General features: G+C 39.8%; 1 protein-coding gene across 1 annotated transcript in view; it reads right to left on the bottom strand.

Moving 5' to 3' along the window:
• BARX2 (BARX homeobox 2) overlaps positions 1–19,695 on the bottom strand; it is a 32,578-nt gene that overhangs the window by 11,730 nt on the left and 1,153 nt on the right. The window lies entirely within an intron of this gene.

Here is a 19,695-nt window from a genome sequence, read left to right as displayed (position 1 = left end):
CTCTTGTGGCTGTAGGATCCAGATTTTCTGTTATAAGTCTGTCCCCATCAGTGATTTATCAAAACATTGCTGTATAACTTCTCAATAATAACACCAATTAGTAAGTTTGAATGATGCAAATTGTGCATGCTGTAGGCCTCAACAAAAACCAACAGAAAAATAATTAATCCTTACCTATTAATGACATTTGATATTCATATTGTGGTTTTTTGTGTGTTTACAACCCTGCACACAGTAAGTAATTGGCCTTGAACAGCTGAGGAACCTCCCTGACTGAGACCTGTCTCACTCCTGCAACAGGCAGATGTAGAACACCGTGCCTTGGACAGGGCTATATGTGGGGCAACTATCCATTGTGTTTTTAACATAATCCAAAACTTACCTAGAGCAGCAGTGCCTCCAGGGATGCCAAATCCCTGAATGGTGGCACCAAAGATCTTCTGGCAGGGCTGGAAATCACCATTCTGACAAACTGGCTTTGTTCAGGGCCATACAGGGTGGGAGGAGATGGCAATACACCTTGAAGCTGGAGTGGAAAGGCCTGGCTGTGCTATCCTGGGGTGATCACTGGGATATCCTGGGATAACAGTATTTGGCCACTGAGTAAATTCCCAACTGCTGAAAAGACACAAGCCAGCACCACCTGGTGCTAAAGGCTGCTGTCCCTGCACAGAGCAGCCTTTCTTCCAGGCTGTCAGTCAAGCAGAGGAGTGTGCCAGGACCCTGTCAGATCCCCAGTGAAGAGGAAAATTTATATATAAAGAAGATTTATTTTGTTTTAAAGAAGCATTTAAAGAATCTATTTGGCCAGCAATCAAGAAATCCTTTGTGGCAAATGTAATGGCATCAGTAGAGAATGAATCACAACAGACACCACTTCTGTACTTTGAATTATTCTGCTTCATGTACTCAAATGACAACCTGCCTTTTTGATGGGGGTCCCCCTTGACTCAAACCTGCCCCCTCCAGCCAAACTGAGCATGACTCAGAGAGGTCCTGTTCATTGCCTAAGGCTATACAAAAGGGACTCAGGGATTCTTCATCTTTGGCTGATGATTCCTTTAAATCCTACTCAGTGGGAAGGGAGGTTCTCTGAACACAAGAAGATCTGCCTTAATATTTATTGGATACATAGGCCCAAGGCCATTGTGACTTCAAATAGCTCCCAAGGGAAGGCAGGTTTGAAAGTGAACCTCCATTCCAGACCCTTATTATTTGGACTCAGAGAGAGTTCTAAGCCCAGGCCACATCAATCCCAGAGAAATAAACACCAGCACATCTCCATAAACAATACTCAGGCAGTGCAAGGAAGTTCTGGGATACAATCTGCCAGCTTCCTGCCCAGATCTGTAGCAAAGGACACTTTAGGTCCACTAAACCAACTTCAGCTTGAAACTCTTTCTTTTGAATTGAGTCATGTTAAATACTTCAGCCAAGAGTTCCCTCCATCACTGAGGAAAAGGCTCAGCACTAGAGCTCATCACCCAAACTTCACATGTGGAGCAGTCAAAGGTTGAGAGAATGGAACAGCTCTGAGGAGTGGATTTACAGGAAGTTTTTGGTCTTGGCTGTTGGGGATGGAAGGGGAACACTGCACTGAGACCCCAGAACTCTCACAGTATCTCAGTTTCAGTCACAACAATTTACCAATGACAGACATGAGCAGACATCGTGGGACACTGGGAGAGGCCAAATAGATTCCTCTGTCCAGATGGTGTCACTGGTCAAGGAGCAGGATTTGGACTGTGATGGATCAGCAGCTCGTCCTAGCTGAGAGGGTGGAGTTTGATAGAAGGATAAGTCCTGTGCTGTTCTGCTCCCTGAGCATCTCTCCCTGGCCACTGCCCAAGCTTTGAGTCTTGCCTATATGGACCTTGGGCCAACACATTATGGCTATTCTTATATCCTCACACATCTGACAAATGATTCTGCCTTCTCTCAGGATTTCACAGTTTCTGGCCAAGTTCAAACATACAATGCCATGATTGCATAAATCAATCATCCCTCACTTCCTTCTCTGTTAGTTATTATCACAGCATCCATAAGCAAAAACCAGCCCTGGCCAGCTGACTGGCCATGCACACAAAAGCACTCTTTAGGTTTCTCAAACCCACCCTTGTGTGAGCTTCAGCAGAAAGTCTGCCATAAATATCACTACCTCTTCCTGCCCCAAGGCTCTAAAACACACTGCTGGTGATACATGGGAAGAAAAAGAGTACAATTGTTTCTCAACACCAGACTCTGTAAATTTTGCCTGATGGATCTTTTGGAAAACACTTTTTCCTTCTCAGGAGAATACTGGATCAGTGTTTAAAATACACAGACGTCCCGCTCTTTTCCTCCCCACTCAAATGAAAGGGGGACTTCAGCAAGTGCCAGTGTTAACCTGAAACAGACCTGTCACATCTTGGCAAAGCCTCTGCCTCTTATAGCTGTGGCTAATAATTTCAACAGTTGCTTTATTAACAATTTTGCCCCCATCTGGACACATTTAGCAGAGAGCTTAATCTCTCTGAGCTGCATATATGATTATTTGATTTTGCATCTGCCCTAACACAGAGAAAACCCGTCTCTATTTCCTCTATGGACAAAAATAAACTCTGTGGACAATTTGGCTGAACAGCTGCACAAACAATGCAATTTAGAAGGATGCAAATGATACATGAGCAGGTTTTGTTCACAGCCTGCCTATCCTTTGTGGTTGCCAATTAGTTCAGTGGTCTTACCCCAGCTCTGGTGGCTGGGATAAGGAGGAGAGATGCACAGGGAACAAAGATGAGCATAATGGAGATCCCAGTGTTATTCTAGGAAGCTGAAACCCTGTTAACAGAATCTAGAGCACCCTGGAAGAGGATTTCTTCCAAACCTGATCCTTTTTTTTTAATAAGCTGACTATGTTATAGCTTCCATAAGCACAGAGCATGGTTATTTTTATCTTCTTCACATCAAATAACAGCACACACATGTCACCTCACAGATCCAATCTTAACTGAAAAAGAATGAATTGAGGACAACTAAGCTTTCACTTTTTGGAAGGGGAAAAATTCACAGCTGTATTTCCAGGTTACAGAAACTTTTCATTGCCAACCATTCTGCAACACAAAAATCAGTCCTGGCAACTTCATTCCTGAAGCAGCTTCCTTGACTTCAGGACTTCTCTGTGTTATATAATGGCAGTCATGAGCTGAAGATGTTGAAAGAACTATCAGTCATGGCTCCATCTCATCCTCTACCTGCTGCCATGAGCATCCCATATGGACATGGGGAGGTGGATGCTTCCACCAGTTATACCCCAGTCTCCCAGCAAACTGATTGATGGGAGCCAAGACCCAGAGTGCTCATTCCAGGGTCAGTGGCATATTGGGGTTTTCAGCTGAAACACAAAGCGAGTTTTACTCCTACAGAAATTCATCTCATCTCAAAATATAAGCTGAAATGTGTCTCAAAGATGGGCAGTCCCCAAAAGGACACACCCAGTGTGTAACCAATGAGCAGTTCCATGAGAAAAAAATCAGAGTTGCAAAACACTTCAGAGGCATGAAACCAGGTACGTGCCAGAAAAGTGATGGCAAGGTTTTCCCAGATACCAGGCAGTCCATACCACAGCACTGACAGAAGGATGAGCCAGAGATTCCAGCTGGTGAGCTCCAGCTGTCCTGACCTCCTCCTGCTCAGAGGAGCTGAGGCTGCCCCATCCCTGGAAGGGTTCAAAGCCAGGTTCGATGGGGTTTGGAGCGACCTGGGATAGCAGGAGGTGTCCCTGCCCATGGCTGGAACTGGATTAGATCCCAACCCAAAACCATTCTGGATTTCCATGATTCAATGATCAACAAATGCAAGCCCTCACTCATGTCCAACATTAGTCTGTGCAATTTTTTTCTGTTCTGATATGAAGTCAGTCAAGGACACACTGTTTTCACATCCCCAGACAAATTTAGATTAGACTTTGGGTAGAGGTAAGGCCCTAATTAATCATAATGACAGAATTAGGTTTCTACAATGCTCAAATTCAGCCTTAATTGTGAATTAATGCCCTTATGCATAGAAATGTTAGAAGGACAAGTGTTGTTGCAAACAGCTCCAATCTAGAACTACAAACATGCCCCTGGAAATGCTCTGATTTAGGGATTTAGGTGGGAAATTCAGAGATTCAGATGGAAAAGCCTCCCTCAGTCTAAGATTTGAAGTCAAAGCTTTGGTTATCACCCACCTCTGGTTTCATCAACTCATGGATTCACCTCAGAGTTTCCTATAGCCCCTGTCACTGGGAAATGCGGCATTGCTGTGTTCCACAGGGATGCTGGGGCTTCCAAAGCCAGTTATAAAAGAGACAAAAAACAACACAGCCCTTTTTTTTCCTTCACATGTAGACGGTTGTATAATTCCCACTACCATAAGAAACAGCTCCAGCCTGATGGGAATATTGTCACATTCCCACTGACTTTACTTTGCCCCATAAAAGCACCAAAATAACAAAGCTCTGTTCACTTAGGTGTAGATTTTGGGGAAATGGGACCTCAGGCACAGTATTTCCATCTCTGGCACTGCCTTAATTTTCAATCTTAGCCAACTCTCTGAATCCCACTGGACTTCTGTTTTCCCCACATGCAAAACAAGGGTGATAACCCCAGCCACACTAGTGATATGAAAGGACTCAACAGCATGGCTGCTGAGGGAAGGCAGAGGTGTTGCTGTCTCCCAGCTCTCTGCAGTCATTGTCCATTAATACATTGCATTAGTGCTGTGTTGAAAACTCTCTTTTGTGTCACACAATTATGAAATTCCTTAATGTGCTATTAAAATATATGTTAATTTTGAAGGAATACATGTGTCCTGCTCTTGTGCAAGCAGCAATGTTTCCACAGGAACTCCTCCAATAACAGGCACAGATGCAGTGTGTGGCTTTTCCAACAAAAATAGCTTTTTAAGATCAATTTTTAAAATGTTCTCCTCACCCAAGAAAGACATTCTGCCCAGGATCAGCCATCCCTGCCAATTTTAACATGATGCTGATCTAAATAATTCTGCTGGGAATATTTTATGTATCTCCCAAATCTCACCACTACCAGACTGATTTGGCACTGCTGGGAAGAAGTGCATCTTAGATTTGGCATTTCCACATGCAAACAGACAAGATCTTTACATTGACAGCGTTTTCATTAAGCTCAGAAATAGGGGCTGTATCCCACTTGGAATATTATTAAGCTGTCCAGAGAACTTAGGCAATTATTGGCAATTACTGCTCTCTGATGAAAACACCCATCACAGGAATTGGTTTGCTCTGCTCAGCAATGGTGTGATACTTCTGAGGGAGCTTTTAAATTCTGAGACCCAACAGAGCCTGTAACTCACATTTGGTGAACCACATATGAAAACTGTTCAAATTTAATTTTTTTTTAAAACATCCTACTCATCTCTTTTCCTCTCTGTTGAAGTATTGATGCCATGCCCTCAGCTGTTTCTGTTTCCATCCCAGGAGATCTGCTGGGAAGGAAATCCAAGGACTTTCAGTTTATGCAGAGCTTTCAAAAGATTTACTTGAACACTGCATCCCATTTCATTGCCTTGAAAAAGATTTTCTCCAATTAATAAAAAGTGCTTTTAAAAGTCTTTTTCTTCCTTACTTTAAGCCATTCTACAGAAGTTAAAGCCTTGATGTTAGATGGATGCAATGCTGAATCCATACGAATATATAGTTGGTTAATAAAAAGGTGAGTTCTGTGTTTACTCTGTGTATTCCAACCACTGTAAACACTCTTCCACCAAATTCTTTACACCTACAAACTGAGAAAGAGGAGGGAAAAATGCAATTGAAACTGCAGCAAAATCAGAAACTTATAATCTGATACAAAAATTGGCTCAAATACCTAAAGATTTCAAATTATTTTAGTCCTTTATTTAAGAAAAAAAAATTAAGAAAACAAAGTTTAAGGCATTTGAATAGCTTGCCCCTTCCAAATGCATAAAGTTTCAGAATGACAACACATTCCTACTTGTTTCCAATTCAGAGGAAACAAAGTAAGAATCTTGAAGGGAAAAGAAAAATCTGGTATGAAAAGATAATTTTGTAAGCTGTCTTCTCACACATTAAAAGGAGGCAAGGAAAAGGCAAATTTAAATTATTTTCTACTCTCTGTGGGTCACCTTTCATTAAATTGCTGCCAATGAAACACACTCCCACCAGGACGTTAACATCTAATTTTCAGTGCTGCTGGGGTGAGAAACCTGAATAAAAATAAATGGCTTCTCCAATGAGACACATCATCCATTGTCAGCATGTAAAACAGTCATTAATCACAGCACAACCTGCTTATTATGGGCATTCAAGCACTGGCAATACAAATGCTTATAAAACAGGGGCTCCTTTCACAATTCCCTGCCCTTGTCTCTCAATAGTTTAGAGGATTAACCCTTTTGCAGTGAGGGATGGGCAAACTGGTTTTGCCTAATTCCAAACCAACCTGACATCATGGGTTCAAAAGTTCGACTTGAACTCAAACATTCTCAGGTGCAGTTTGTGCTGAGGGAACAAAGAGCTCAAGGGGAGGTAAGGGAAGGAAGATAGCAAAAGAGCAAATTGAAGAACCCTATGGGGCATAGACTAAGTGTAAAAATCCAGTAAGAGACAAAGGATGGATAAAAAATTGTGATGAAAGAGTTGAAATTCTTGCAAAGTAATAAACACAGTTTTGTCTTAACATCTATCTTAAAGTGATTTGTGGAGAAGTCCCTTCCTACAGAATTCCCTCTGCTGGGAAAAAAACAACAGGATTTTACTTGTACTTAATTAGTACTCATGAAGAGCACAGTTAAACATACACAGTCCCCACTGACCACATGACTTTGGGCTTCTCTTCATTATTAGAAAGGGATTTTAAAATACTTGACACTAATGTGTCATGAATCACCATTTTTCTTTAAAAAATGGGAAGGATGAGGAATTCAGCTGGGTCCATGTCACATATGAATTCAAGGACAAAGCCCAGTAGGGATGGGCCAAGCACAAAGCACTGCCTGCAAACCTCCCAGCCCTTCCCTGGACTCTGCAAAACCCAACTGCACTCAGTTATCCCTGCTACCAGCACCGAGTGTCCCAAGCTGCCAGATAAATGAATGCTCAGCAGAAAATGGTCATTTATTTACAGTCTGATGCAATTCCTTTACTTTTTCCACACACCCAAAACTTCTATTGACTTCAAGGAGAAAATAAGTGGGGACAGGAGGGAAATCAACGTACTGAGAAAAGCAGTGTTTGGACATCTATGCAGCACACAAAAATATCTAAGCCCCACTATTTACTGACAGTTGTAACAAGTGAAACACCTGAATGAAGAAAATTCTTGTGGAGAAAAACTAAATGAGGTGTGTATTTGAATTTTCTCCTGAGGTATAAACTGGCCCCAGGTTAACCAGAATTGGTAATTTGTCAAACACTTAAGTTTGTCATCAACTGGACAAGTACTTCCAATGTTGGTATCAATTACTGGAGGCAAATGACCCATGATTGGCTTGGGGGAAAACAAACATTTTGAAAAGACAAATTAATAGTCTGTCACATTTTAAATTATACTAAAGCTACACACCAGGTACTGGAAATGAACACTTAACTTTCTTCTGGGTGGATTTTTCAGTTAATTAACATTGCAGCAATGGGTGGTGGCAGCAATTCCATTATAATTTACTCCATATGTAAGTCAACCCTTCAGAGGCATGACTGGTACAGAGCAGAGAGGAATACATCCCAGCAAATCATCAGCAAGGAATTAAAATCAAAAATAGCTTGAGTTAAAAGAGACTCACAAGGTTCATCAAGTCCAACTCCCAGCCCTGCACAGGGCAAAATCACACCTGAGGTACTCAGAAATTCAGCACTGGCTCTACTTGCTACAAGTAGAACTATCAGGAGTTTTTCCAAGGTATTTCTTCTAAAGGAAAGGTTTTCTTTAAGGAAAGTCACTGTCAAGACACTGTGATGAATGAAAGGCTTCCCAGTATCCTTCACTCCTGAAAGAATTTTATATCCTGTAATTTACTACAGGAAAGCACCGTTTTTATTTTGTGGGTGAAAATTCAGCGATAAAATCCACCAGCAGGTGAGAGCTTCATTGATGTGTTTGCTTTTTCAAAGGCACCCCCAAAGCTGAGCTCAGTGCTGAGCCAAGGCTGTGCTGAGCAGTGTCTGTGAAGAGGGAACAGTAATGCTCAGGTTTTAAAAAGCTGCCAACCGATTTTAATGCATTTTTTACAAGCTGCATAATGATTAATTGTGCTAATATTGAAAAGAAAGAAATAAGGCCTGGATCACAGAAATCAGCTTCTTCAAACATATTAAAGCCACAGAGTCACCAGTTACCATCGAAGTGTCTCACTGCTCTCATGGCAGTCATTTTGCTCAGTGACAGGGAAAAAAAGGGACAGTATTTTTCCATGGTAGAGGATGTGCCACAGAAGTCCTGTACTAACGTTTATCACTGCTCTGTCCCTTTTTCCTGATTAAAGCTGCTGGATGGATATAATTTTTCCCCTTCTCCAAAGGCCAAATTTCTATTTCATAGTTGCCAACTCTGTAGAATGTGACAGTGGAAGCTATTAATTGATCCTTCTAATAATAGAAAACAAGGAAAACAGAAAGGCCAAAACAGTTACAAAAACTGTGACAGCACAAAAGAAAAGGAAATGATTTGCCAAACTGCGTTTTCCAGAGCAAGGCCCAGTCCATGGAGCCAGGTACACAGCAATAAGACACTCCAGCACTCCCAGGCCAGCTGAGCATGCAGTCAGGTCATTTCCACACATGTCCAGCACCTCCATCCTCCACAAAGAACCTCTCACAGAGCCACAGCGATGTCATGCCATTAAAACCAGGCTCAGGCCCTATCTTTCATTTTAGCACAACTGCTACAAAGAGAGAAACCAAACCAGACCAATCCCACACCTGCAGAAGTACTTTCAGCACTTGGCATGGACTGGGAGATCGTCTGTGCAGAGACGAATTTAGTTCACCCAGAAATGAGAATGATCCCAGTGAACAGACATTCCCTGCTGTCTGCACAGCTTGCCAGAACACAAGGTTTTGATGGGATGGCACTTGGGATGTGGAGCTCTGACCCCCCCATGACAGTCAGACAAATGCAAGCCAGGAAGCCCTACATCTGCACTTGGAGCTGCTCCCTGGCTCTGCTGGAAAATGGACAGGGAGGAAAAATTCTGAGGACAGAATGAAAATAATCAATCCAAAATGTATTAAAAATACACAAGTTATCTTCAAGGAAGCCTGTGAATTACAATTTAAAAGATAACCTGCCCAATTGTGTGAAAACACCTCCATAGTTGAATTTATTTATAAATCCACCCTTTTATCGTGTAGATTATTTCTTTTTAAATAATTTTTTGGATGCTTTACTTTTGTTCAGCTGAAAAACAGAAGAATATCCGTAACCATTCCAGTTTTGGGATTAGCTCATGTAAAAGTTTCATTAATTTATGAGCTGATACTTACACAAGTAAGCTCTCTAAATCTTGACAATTAGATGAAACAGCAGCAGGATTTCTACAATCTCCTTTCAGTCATCTTTGCTGCCTCTTCTGATGCAATCACTTCAGCAGCAAGTCTGTGATGGACAAATTCATCTACAGTATCAATGGCTGTGACATCTCTTCATAACACACAGGTGTTCTGGGGATTAGGCACCAGCCAAAGAGGTCTCTGTCACAGCCACAAGAAAAAGGCTTTTAATAGGGTTGTACAAATAAAATCAAATCAGCTGGGATTTCATAAATGCTTTTGTTTTAATGTAATTTAAGTGCTGAACTGCCTTACAGTAATGCGCTTTAAAATGTTTACAGTTAAGGCATAATTGAATTTGACTCATTTTGGCCCTGATCCAGCTATGATTTAATTGACTTCAGTGGGAGTTGGACTGGGCTCTAAGTAATTTTAACTAAAGTAATCCATCAATTGTTCCTCACCCACTTCATCAAACTCCTTCCTATCATTTATGATTGCTCTGTAATTTATTGCAACAAGGTGAAACTAACCCTTTTAATTTCTGGCACGGCTTCCTAACCCTCAGTGGAGAATTTCACCATATGCAGCCACCTAAACCAGACCTGCTCGAGGAAAGCTGAGAGCACAACACAGCTGAGGCCCAAACCTCCTGGTGCTATCCACAGGAACCTCCAAATACCAGCTCCTCCATGGCTTAGTCACGACAGGAACAAAATGAACTGTTACCAAAACTGTCAAGAGGAGCCTTGGAACATAACAGGCAGAAGGGTGAAGTGAAATGCATTCACAAATATTTCTGGTGAAAAAATCATTTGCTTCAGACGTCTCACCATTTTATTCTATCAATGATTACACTACTGGTTTCTATTTCAGGGGGGCTTGTCATATTTTCCCTCTTTGAGCCAAAGGATTAAACACCATCCAGAGAAACAGGCCTTCCATAAGGCATATCATGTTATGTGCAACATGCAATGAGACATTTTCCATAATAAAGTACCACCACTGATAATTTTATTTCAAATAAGACAGGTTAATCTGTCATAGAATACCCTGTTTAAATAACAAGAAACATATCAGGCACATTTCTCTGTCTTCTAAGAGGAAAGGACATGTTTTTATTAAAGCTTCAACCCTCCTGTGCTTGCACAACAGAGCTGTTTTTTAATGGCTCAGCGTAGGCAGCTCTACACTGAATGTGGCAATTGGCACCTGCACACTCCAAGGTACAGGAACTTGTTGCTTCAACATTAGTTCTCAAGATGTCTATTAAAATTTAATGCAGATGAAATTCAACCCCTGTAAGGTAAAATAAATCCCAGTTTAAAAAAAAAATTCACTGGGAAAAGTAGCCATTAACTGCTCTGTGACTTGCAAAATATTCACTAAAAGAAATATCCAAAGGCAAATGGTGGCCAAGTGTTTAAAGATGACTTAGTGACTACATGGAAAGCTGTCTTATTCTGATGAAAATCCTAAAAATGAGTAGTAAGATTATCCAAAATACAGGGCAAATATAAATACTTCCAATTCAACCCCTTCTCTGCATGAGTCATCCTCTTGGAGTCAGACAACAAACTACAGGAATAGAAACCAATGGCATGTCAAAAAATTTACAAGATATGACCTGAACATACATATTTAAACACTGAAAGGTTAAGATCACTGAAAGGTTGTTGCTTGGAGAAAAGACCATATATTTGCAAATTTTCTGTTATCACATATCCAAAAGGAATTGCAATTTTGTTGTATGGGAAGTTCTGGAAAACTGGTTTTTTCCTTTCATTTATTCATTTAAAAAAAAAAAAAAAAGAAAAACAAGTGTGTGATTTTTTAAAGAGCAAAATGGAAAACAAAGCAGATTTGTCTGTTAAGGTTCTTTCAGGTTCTGAGTTTTAGACGGAGCTTAAGTATTCTGGATGTGTTAGCTTCAGTCTGAAGAGTTTGAATATGAGTGCAGGGGTCCATGTTCAGGAAGATAGAGGGGTTTTTTTGAAAGACTGTTCTTCACCCTTCTCTTCAGTTACTTAAATGGATCTCACCTGTTCCCAAACATCTGAAATACCTGCAGCTGGTATCTGGGTGTTCTGAGCTGTCTTCTAGCCAAGAAGAAAGGTGCATGAGAGGAAAAGGGAAAATACTGTAAAATGGAAAATATTAAGTATTACTGTGTTAGCCATGTCCTAATACCAAATCTCTGTATTTTTAAAGATGTAATTAAAGTGTAACCTTGGGAATTCTGGACTAGAAATCTCTCAGCTACATTATCCTACAATCCTGGGAACCCAAGAAATAATGGATAACATCAGACATCAACTGTTCAGCTTCCATTAAGTTGTCCTTGTGATCCTATTCTATGAAAAACTGTACACAAATACAACTAAGATCACAAAATACGTCCCAAATTTTCCAAGGAACTGTTATTTCCTATCAAGTGAAGCTCTTGAACATGTTCTGGGTTCTGCAATCCAGTTGAAGCAATTCTTACATAGAAATGACTTTAAATATTTGGGTGTAACTTTCTCTTATTGAAAAAGAAAAATAAATAAAATTTTGCAATACTGAAAGTGACTTCATTGCTTTGCCAAATGTCTCATAAAAGGAAAGTGCCATAAAGTTTTGCTTCAGACTTTAGAAGGTAAGTTTTCAGTAATTTATTCCTTATTGAGTATTTTCTCTGGACTGATTTTGCACATACACACACTTTTTAAACCTCTCCCTTGTTAAGTTAAATTATAACATTTTGCTTTGCTCTGAACTGAAAAGGACACATAACCATTATTTCTTCAATCTACCAACAATCCAAAGCATTAATTTTTCTGACTTCTTCTATTTTCACTTGGATATGATGTGATTTTGTACATGGCCTGCAAATGCAAACCCAGTTTTCCAGCGGCTCCAAGCAGGGCCGCAGTCACTTCTGACACTGGACAAGTTATCAAGGGCTGAGCAGAAGAAACAGATCAGCTGAATCAAGCAATTAAATCATTTGAGCAACCAGAGCAGAGCTTTTCTCCAACCCAGCATTGGATTTAGAAAAAACTCGAGCCACTGCACTGATCCAGTGCCTCCAGAGCTCAGTTCCTGATACGATGATCAATTCTGCCTCTACCATCCACTGTGTGCATTCCATGCCAATCTGCCTTCCCTACAGGCCTGCACCGAGGGCAGGGAAGTGACCTGGAGCCAGCTGGAAAAGCACAGATTTTGTTCCATCACCCAAACCTGCTCACAGCACTCCTATCAGCAGAAAATCCACCCTGAAGGTGGCTCAATGCCCCGATCCATACATTGCCAGAGTTGTGATCCAGAGAGCTGTCGCCACACTCAAATGGGAAAGAAATATACTGTTCAACACAATAGAAGAAAAAATACAAAGTCTCCTTAGTTACTGCCCTGCCCTGCTCCCCGAGCCTGGTGGGGTGACAGGAGCTCAACACAACGCATCAGCTCTCAACATTCTCGATTCCTCTTCCTCACCTCCCCAGCAAGGATTTTTGCCCTTGCTCATGCCCAGCTTGTTCTGAAGGCAGCAATGCTGGGGGTCATTGATTCTACAGGATGAGATTATCTTTTCCTGCATTCTACAGAAGCAAGTTAAATAAAAGTCCTCAAAATAATAATGGCACTCGGTCTGCACTGCACAGTCTCCATGAGCAGTGGCCAAATTGAGGACACTTTTAACAAAAGTGCTTCATTTAAACCTAACTCACTGTGCAGATGGATTTAAACAGTGCTTCAGTGCCAGCTGTGAGGCTTTAGAAAATGAAGCGTAGGTGTCAATTTTCCCAGTGGAATCCCAGATTCATTAATGCCTCCTATTATAGCATTCCTCCACGATGCTTATTCATGCCCAACCACAACCACAATGCTGATTACTTGCCACAGTAGGTTTTATTGCAATCACTGGGGTGTGATCTGGTATGTTCACTGTAGTTTTGCCATTAATTCCTTTTATTCACTATTAACAGTACTGAGATAAGACATCAAAAGACAGTCTTTGTTACAGATATTTTAATATCTACCACTGAAATTTCTTTAGAGACAGATTTCTCTGCTCAGTCCTGAGATCTGCTTTCAAATCCATATTCGAATCTGGGTTTCCTTCTGAAATGCCACATCTAGTACTGCATGTAATCCAACAGAGAAAGTTTACAGGCACTTCTCCAAGTATCCATTTATCATCATCCAGGCCATTATTATCCCCTATATGCCACTTTTGGCATTTCTGAACTAGATTTTCTGCTAAAAACATCAAAACACTTAAAACCCAAATGGCTACCCTTAAAAACACTAGGCTCTTTAAAATTAACTGTTGTGCCCAAGCTACAGCAATTATGGAGGAATCCACTTTCAGTCCATAGGTTTGTTTCATTTACCTCAGTTGATAAAGTGCTCCTTATCCACAGACAGGCATTCCCTTGTAAGTCTAAAATAGACCAGGAGTTACGGAGAATTTGAGAAAATTCAGATTTTCCCAAAGTTGCAGCTGAATAAATCTCACTACAGGAGCAGAGACACGGTTCTGACAGGAAATCCTGACTTTTCTGGGTTTTCAGAGACAGCAGTGTAACTGTGACTGCACCTTCTGCCATTTCTAGTCAGAAATGTCATCTCTGAACTATCTTATGTCTATTAAAAATACTCAATAGCTTCACTTAATACTGGATCAAGACATCTACAGAGGAAGCACTTTGTATTTCTCAGGACTAATAGAATTCCCTTCTAATATTGCCTTTACTTTTTGCTACTCAACTATAGAATTCTATATATAATATAGAATATAGAATATATATAATATAGAATATATATAATTATATATATATTGATCTTTGTAAACTCAACCAAATAAATAAAGGCAGTTTTCAAAGTAGCTTTTTTTTTTTCCTTCTTCATATGTTTGCACAAATAATCAGCACAATTCCCAAACAACCTTGCAGAAATGCAGATTTCCACACGGAGACATTTTCATCTTTGCAATTTAGGTTGGCACCTATTATATAAACACACAGATTCATTTTGGCCTGCTTCCCTCAACACTTTGGGACACAGGTTTTTCATGGACTCAGAAGCCATTTAAGACATGCAGATCTCCTGAGCACTCACTTCACACAGCACAGGAGCAGAACTCTTTCCAAGACCTTGTACTATTGCCTGGGATGCCACTGCATTCACTGGGGGATGACAATCCAGCCCCAGCTGCAGATGCCAGGCTTGGGGAATGTGGGACACACTCAAGGCCAAGTGAGCCTGGCAGAAGGTGCCCCCACCACTCCACATCAGCTTTATTCAATGGGATTTATCCAGCTGTCATGTTCCAGACTGGAAACATGATGAATGGATGGCATCTCATTTTTCCCTGTGCTGGAACACACGCACTACATGGATTCCATTTTCCTTTCCCAAGCGTTCTGCCTTCCCCCAGGAATTCCATAACAAAATCTGTTCAGTTTAAAGGAGAAGATTCAGCAAATATTTGAGCAAAACAAATGGCTCCCACTCCAATTTTAAGTAATGTCCCACAGCAAAAACAAGCCTTGCTCATATCGAGGCCTTTTGGAAGATAATCAGAAGGAATAAGATAATCAGAAGGAATCTTGTTGTGAGGTTGCACTTAAAACCTGAGCTATTTTAAGTCACAATAAATCTATTTTCTCACAGTGGTTTCCAAAAAAGGCTGAAGAGACTGGGTGAGGACCAGAAGGACCAAATCTCATACTTTATCTCCCAAGAAATGATCCCCCTAAGGCCCCAGCATGTGTAGGTACTGCCGAGTTGAATCCAGAAAATATTTATATGAGGCAAATGACAGTTCATAAGACCTCTTCAGAATAACCAGCTCCCAGCTGCATCCTAAGATAAAACAACAGAAGACAAAAAGGGAACTGGAAGAGAAGAATTCAAGATTTGAACAATTCTATACTTGATACCTGCCTTCACTAAAATCCCAACCACACACAAATCCTGAATGTCTGGAACTCAACCCACACCCCCCCCCCCAAATTCAAACAAGCTAAAGAATCCAATCACCAAATTAAAAATCAAAAAAATAATTTCAAGGGAGCAAATAATAATTATTATTAATGTTCTTCAAAGGAAACTTTTTGCACAGACCAGCAAGCAGAGTAGTAAATTTTCAAAAAAGCAAAAAAACAAGTGGAGAAATTTAAGATTGCATTCACTTCCTGAAGTTGTGGCACTTTTAAATGTACACAAAGCAATAAATCCTCTTCAGCACAACTCCCCTAAAACCTAGGTAAATATTTTATATCTTAGCACAAAATTCTCTCAGAAAATAAGCAAGGCCACACGGATCCAAGGTATATTTCTGCCTTGCGAGGTGTTGTTCTGATGTAGCAATTAAAGAGGAATCAGCACAGCCCTACCTAAGACATGAACTAGTAAAAAACGTTGGCATAAACATAAATTACTCTGCTGCTCATTAGGATTTAAATTATAAACCACTAAGATACATTTAAATTTGAGGGATTTTTTATGAGCTCTGGAATAGGGCCTGGTACAAATGAATACACGGCACAGATAATTAATGATTTGCATTACCAGCTTTGCTGAAATAACTGAACTCTGCAATTGAAAGCAATGCGATTCTTTTTAATCCAGCCATCTCAATTCATTTGGGGAGTTTAAAAAGTCCATCCTTTTTAAATACCAGTATTACTGATTACTAACACACAATGTCAAAAATTCCACTAAGACCAGAGATCGCACCCAACTCGTCTCGACGCCCCAGACTAGTTTTCATTTTCAAACTATTTGAGTTCCTTTGATAAATAAGGAACTTTTCTAATTTGACCTTGTAATACTGCACACTGACAGTGTTCTTTGATTCTTTATCATGCCCAAAACTAACAAGGCAACTGGATTTTAAATCTATCCCTAAGCCAAGGTAATAAAAAATAGAGGAAACAAACTAGAAGCAGAGTAGGCTTCAAATGTAGTATGCTACAAATATTTTTAACTGAAAAATTATATAAAGGCAATTTCAAAAGTGATTCCTACAGGACTCTGCTCAGTCAAAAAGCAACCGTCAGCAATCACTGTAACAAACCAAGTACATGGACAGTATCGTTACATTTACAAATTCATTAATTTATTGTGACATAATAGGAAAAGACAATAAAAATATAAGTATCATGAAACAAGATAAATAGTATTTTCGCTCAGCCATCACAGCCAAAAATGTCATACATCAAAATGGCATTAAACACTATCTGAAAATATTTCTGGTCTTTAAAATTTTAATTATAATGGCTCTGAGTCCACGCTAGCATTTTGTTACAGATTTGGTATTGGTTCAGCCTTGGTTTTTTGGCTCAATAAACACCACAATACATGTTCATATACCAAACCTTAAACTAATAGTGGAACATTTTCACAGGGAATTCCAGTTTTCTTTAAAAATAAAAAAAAAAGAAATTGGTTGGGGCTTATTCCAAGCTCTCTTCAGCGGGAATCTCCCCGAAGACATGGGTGAGCTTTGCATTAGATCTCACAAATGCTCCTCACAACTAAAATGCCAATCTTTAATCTCAAGATGCACCAGAAAAGTCCCAAATGCTTCTTCCACCTCTTCTGCCTCTATTTGACAAATCTGTTTTGTTCCAATTCAGATACACTTGATCACAGCCAAAAGAAAATCTCTTTTCTGTTGAGTTAGCAAAGTTTTCCGATCGCTCTTCACTTAACCAGGGATATTGCAGTACGTACGCTGCACACGTACAACATCTTATGTCCTTCAGCTCCAAATAAATTATAAAGACATATCGGCCTTCTCTGACTTCACCCATGATGAAAGAAATATTAACTCTTTAGTGCATGAAAATGTCTACAAACCCTGACTCCTGCCTTGAGAAAAAGCCACTGAGGAGACGTTCAGCTGGAGTAACTCGTTACTCATCACTGTTACAAATGCTCCCAAGTCCCAAGTGTATGATGGTACAGTAACAAATCTCTGTGGTTTAAGACTAATTTTCTTAGATTGTGAGATCATGCTCACTCCCTTCCTGATTAACTCTGGAGGCAAAGGAAACTCAGGCAGTAAGTTAAATGCCATATAGTTTTAGTATATAAATATATAGCACATATATAATGCTATATTTCTACAGTGTTTAGCCCCCAGGTAGTTTGGGAAGGATTTTTTAGTTTATTTTCACTCTGTGCATGTGTCTTTGTGGGTTTGGTTTTTTATTTTAGTTTAGTTTATTTACAGATTTATATTGGATATTTTTCAAATTCTTTCACATTTAGGTATTTGTGGTATTGTTCATTTCTTAGCCAATAGTTTCCTTTTATAAAAAATAAAATTCCAATTTCCTAATACATGTAAGACTTGAATTGCACCTGTACACCTTAGAATCTAGCATTTTGGAAGTGTGGACTTTGGTAGCAGTTTCCCCTATGATTTTAATTCCACAAACAAATCTCTCTCTGTACTTCACAAGTGCTTCAATTTCATACAGCTTAGTCCATTAGAAGCAGATATTCACAACATGGCCTGACATAGGGACAAGCCAGGGCTTGGGCTAGAAACACAACCTTGAGGGCAAATTCATTAAAGATCCTGGGCACAAAGAGAAATAAGGCTTTAATTGAAGAGTGACCACAAGAGACTCACTAGCATCACTGTCAATCCACTGCTGAATCATATGAGGATTATTAATGATTATTTACTGAATATATGTCACTCTTGCAATGACACTGCTAGCTATACTTGACCCAGAACTATGTATTTTAAAAATCTTTCTCTTTTTTTCCAGAGTCAAACCAGCTGCTAGGAAGCACCTCACCCATCCAAAATCCCAAGGATCTTAAGTGACATTCAGACATATTTTTTTATGCTGAGGTAGTTGTACATGCTTCTGAGCACTGATAATATCCATGTTACTACCCCTTTTGGGTGCTTTTCTAATTCTTCCTCTTTCTGTACAGTAAGAGACAAAAGCCTCTTTCCTTGTCCTGGTGGACTGAGGTCTGCAGGCAGAACTGGGTGCTCCATGCGTCACTGTCACACACCAAACCCCTTCAGGATGTTTTGGCCAAGCACCGAATTTCACTACGCAGTAGCGAGGGATCAGCTCTCAAAAATTCCCTTGTCAGCAATATCTTGATTAACAACTAGTTCTTATATAAAATATGTCAGCAATTAGTTAGGGAAGGCAAGGGATGTCAAGCACAAATTGGCTGGAAGAAATAAATGTTGACGGAAGATCACATTCCTCATGCAACTTCTTCCCAAAAGCTGGTCATCATGGGTCTTAATTCTGATCCAGCCTCCTAATCCCTCCTGGATCTTTAATAACTAGTATTTACAAAATAAATAGTGAGGTTGAAGGAAGATTTATGCTTGGAGCAAGGATTTACTCTACTTGTCAAACTCTTAGAGTACCCTAACAGCAACTTTTCTATCAGCACAGGTCTGCTAAGAGCTGAAAAGATCCTTCTTATGTATATTCAGCAATAAAAACCCACAAACGAAACCAGCAAACCTAAGCCAAACTACAGGCCTTGAGGTTTTAAACACAACCTAATACAAGGGCAAAATGAACTCTTTCCAGCAAAGAGAAGGAGGAAAAATAGAATTCTATGACCTTGAAATAGGTATTATTTTTATTGGTAATTACTCCTTTACAAATATTTTTCAATAGCTAAGAGTTTTTGAAGAACATATTTTTAAGTTGCAGTTTCATCATCTAATTTCTCTTGATACAATATGTATCACCATTGGAAGTATACGGCAGAAATCTGGAAAACTGCCTGCTTCACCAGAAAAGAGGAGTTTTAAAAATATTTTTAAAAATCTGGAATGTATTCTAAGAATACTATTTCTACTTTTAATGTGGATTTTTAAACGCCCACATTAGACCAGTCTGCTTGTGAAATTTTATAATGCCCATGGTCAAGCCCTGACTGCTCACCGTGTTGCCTGTGCAGGGCAGAGCCGCTTGTGTGTATTTATTTGTGGTGTCTGTAAAATCTTTACAAGTATTTTCCCATCTTTGCTGTTAGAAATAACCTACGTTCTTTCAAAAAAAAAAAAAAAAAAATTTAGGGTAGAAAAAAGTGCCTCTATAGATTTTTTTCTCCTTTCCACAATATCTCTAGTAATTTCTTTGTACTCACACAGACATAATAGAAAAAACACTGAAGGTTTCAATAAGCGTGAGCTGAAG

Source organism: Parus major, chromosome 24 (assembly GCF_001522545.3).
Source record: "Parus major isolate Abel chromosome 24, Parus_major1.1, whole genome shotgun sequence".
NCBI lineage: Eukaryota > Metazoa > Chordata > Aves > Passeriformes > Paridae > Parus > Parus major.
Note: the sequence above shows the minus strand (reverse complement) of the source record. Positions and strands in the feature narration are given on the sequence as shown.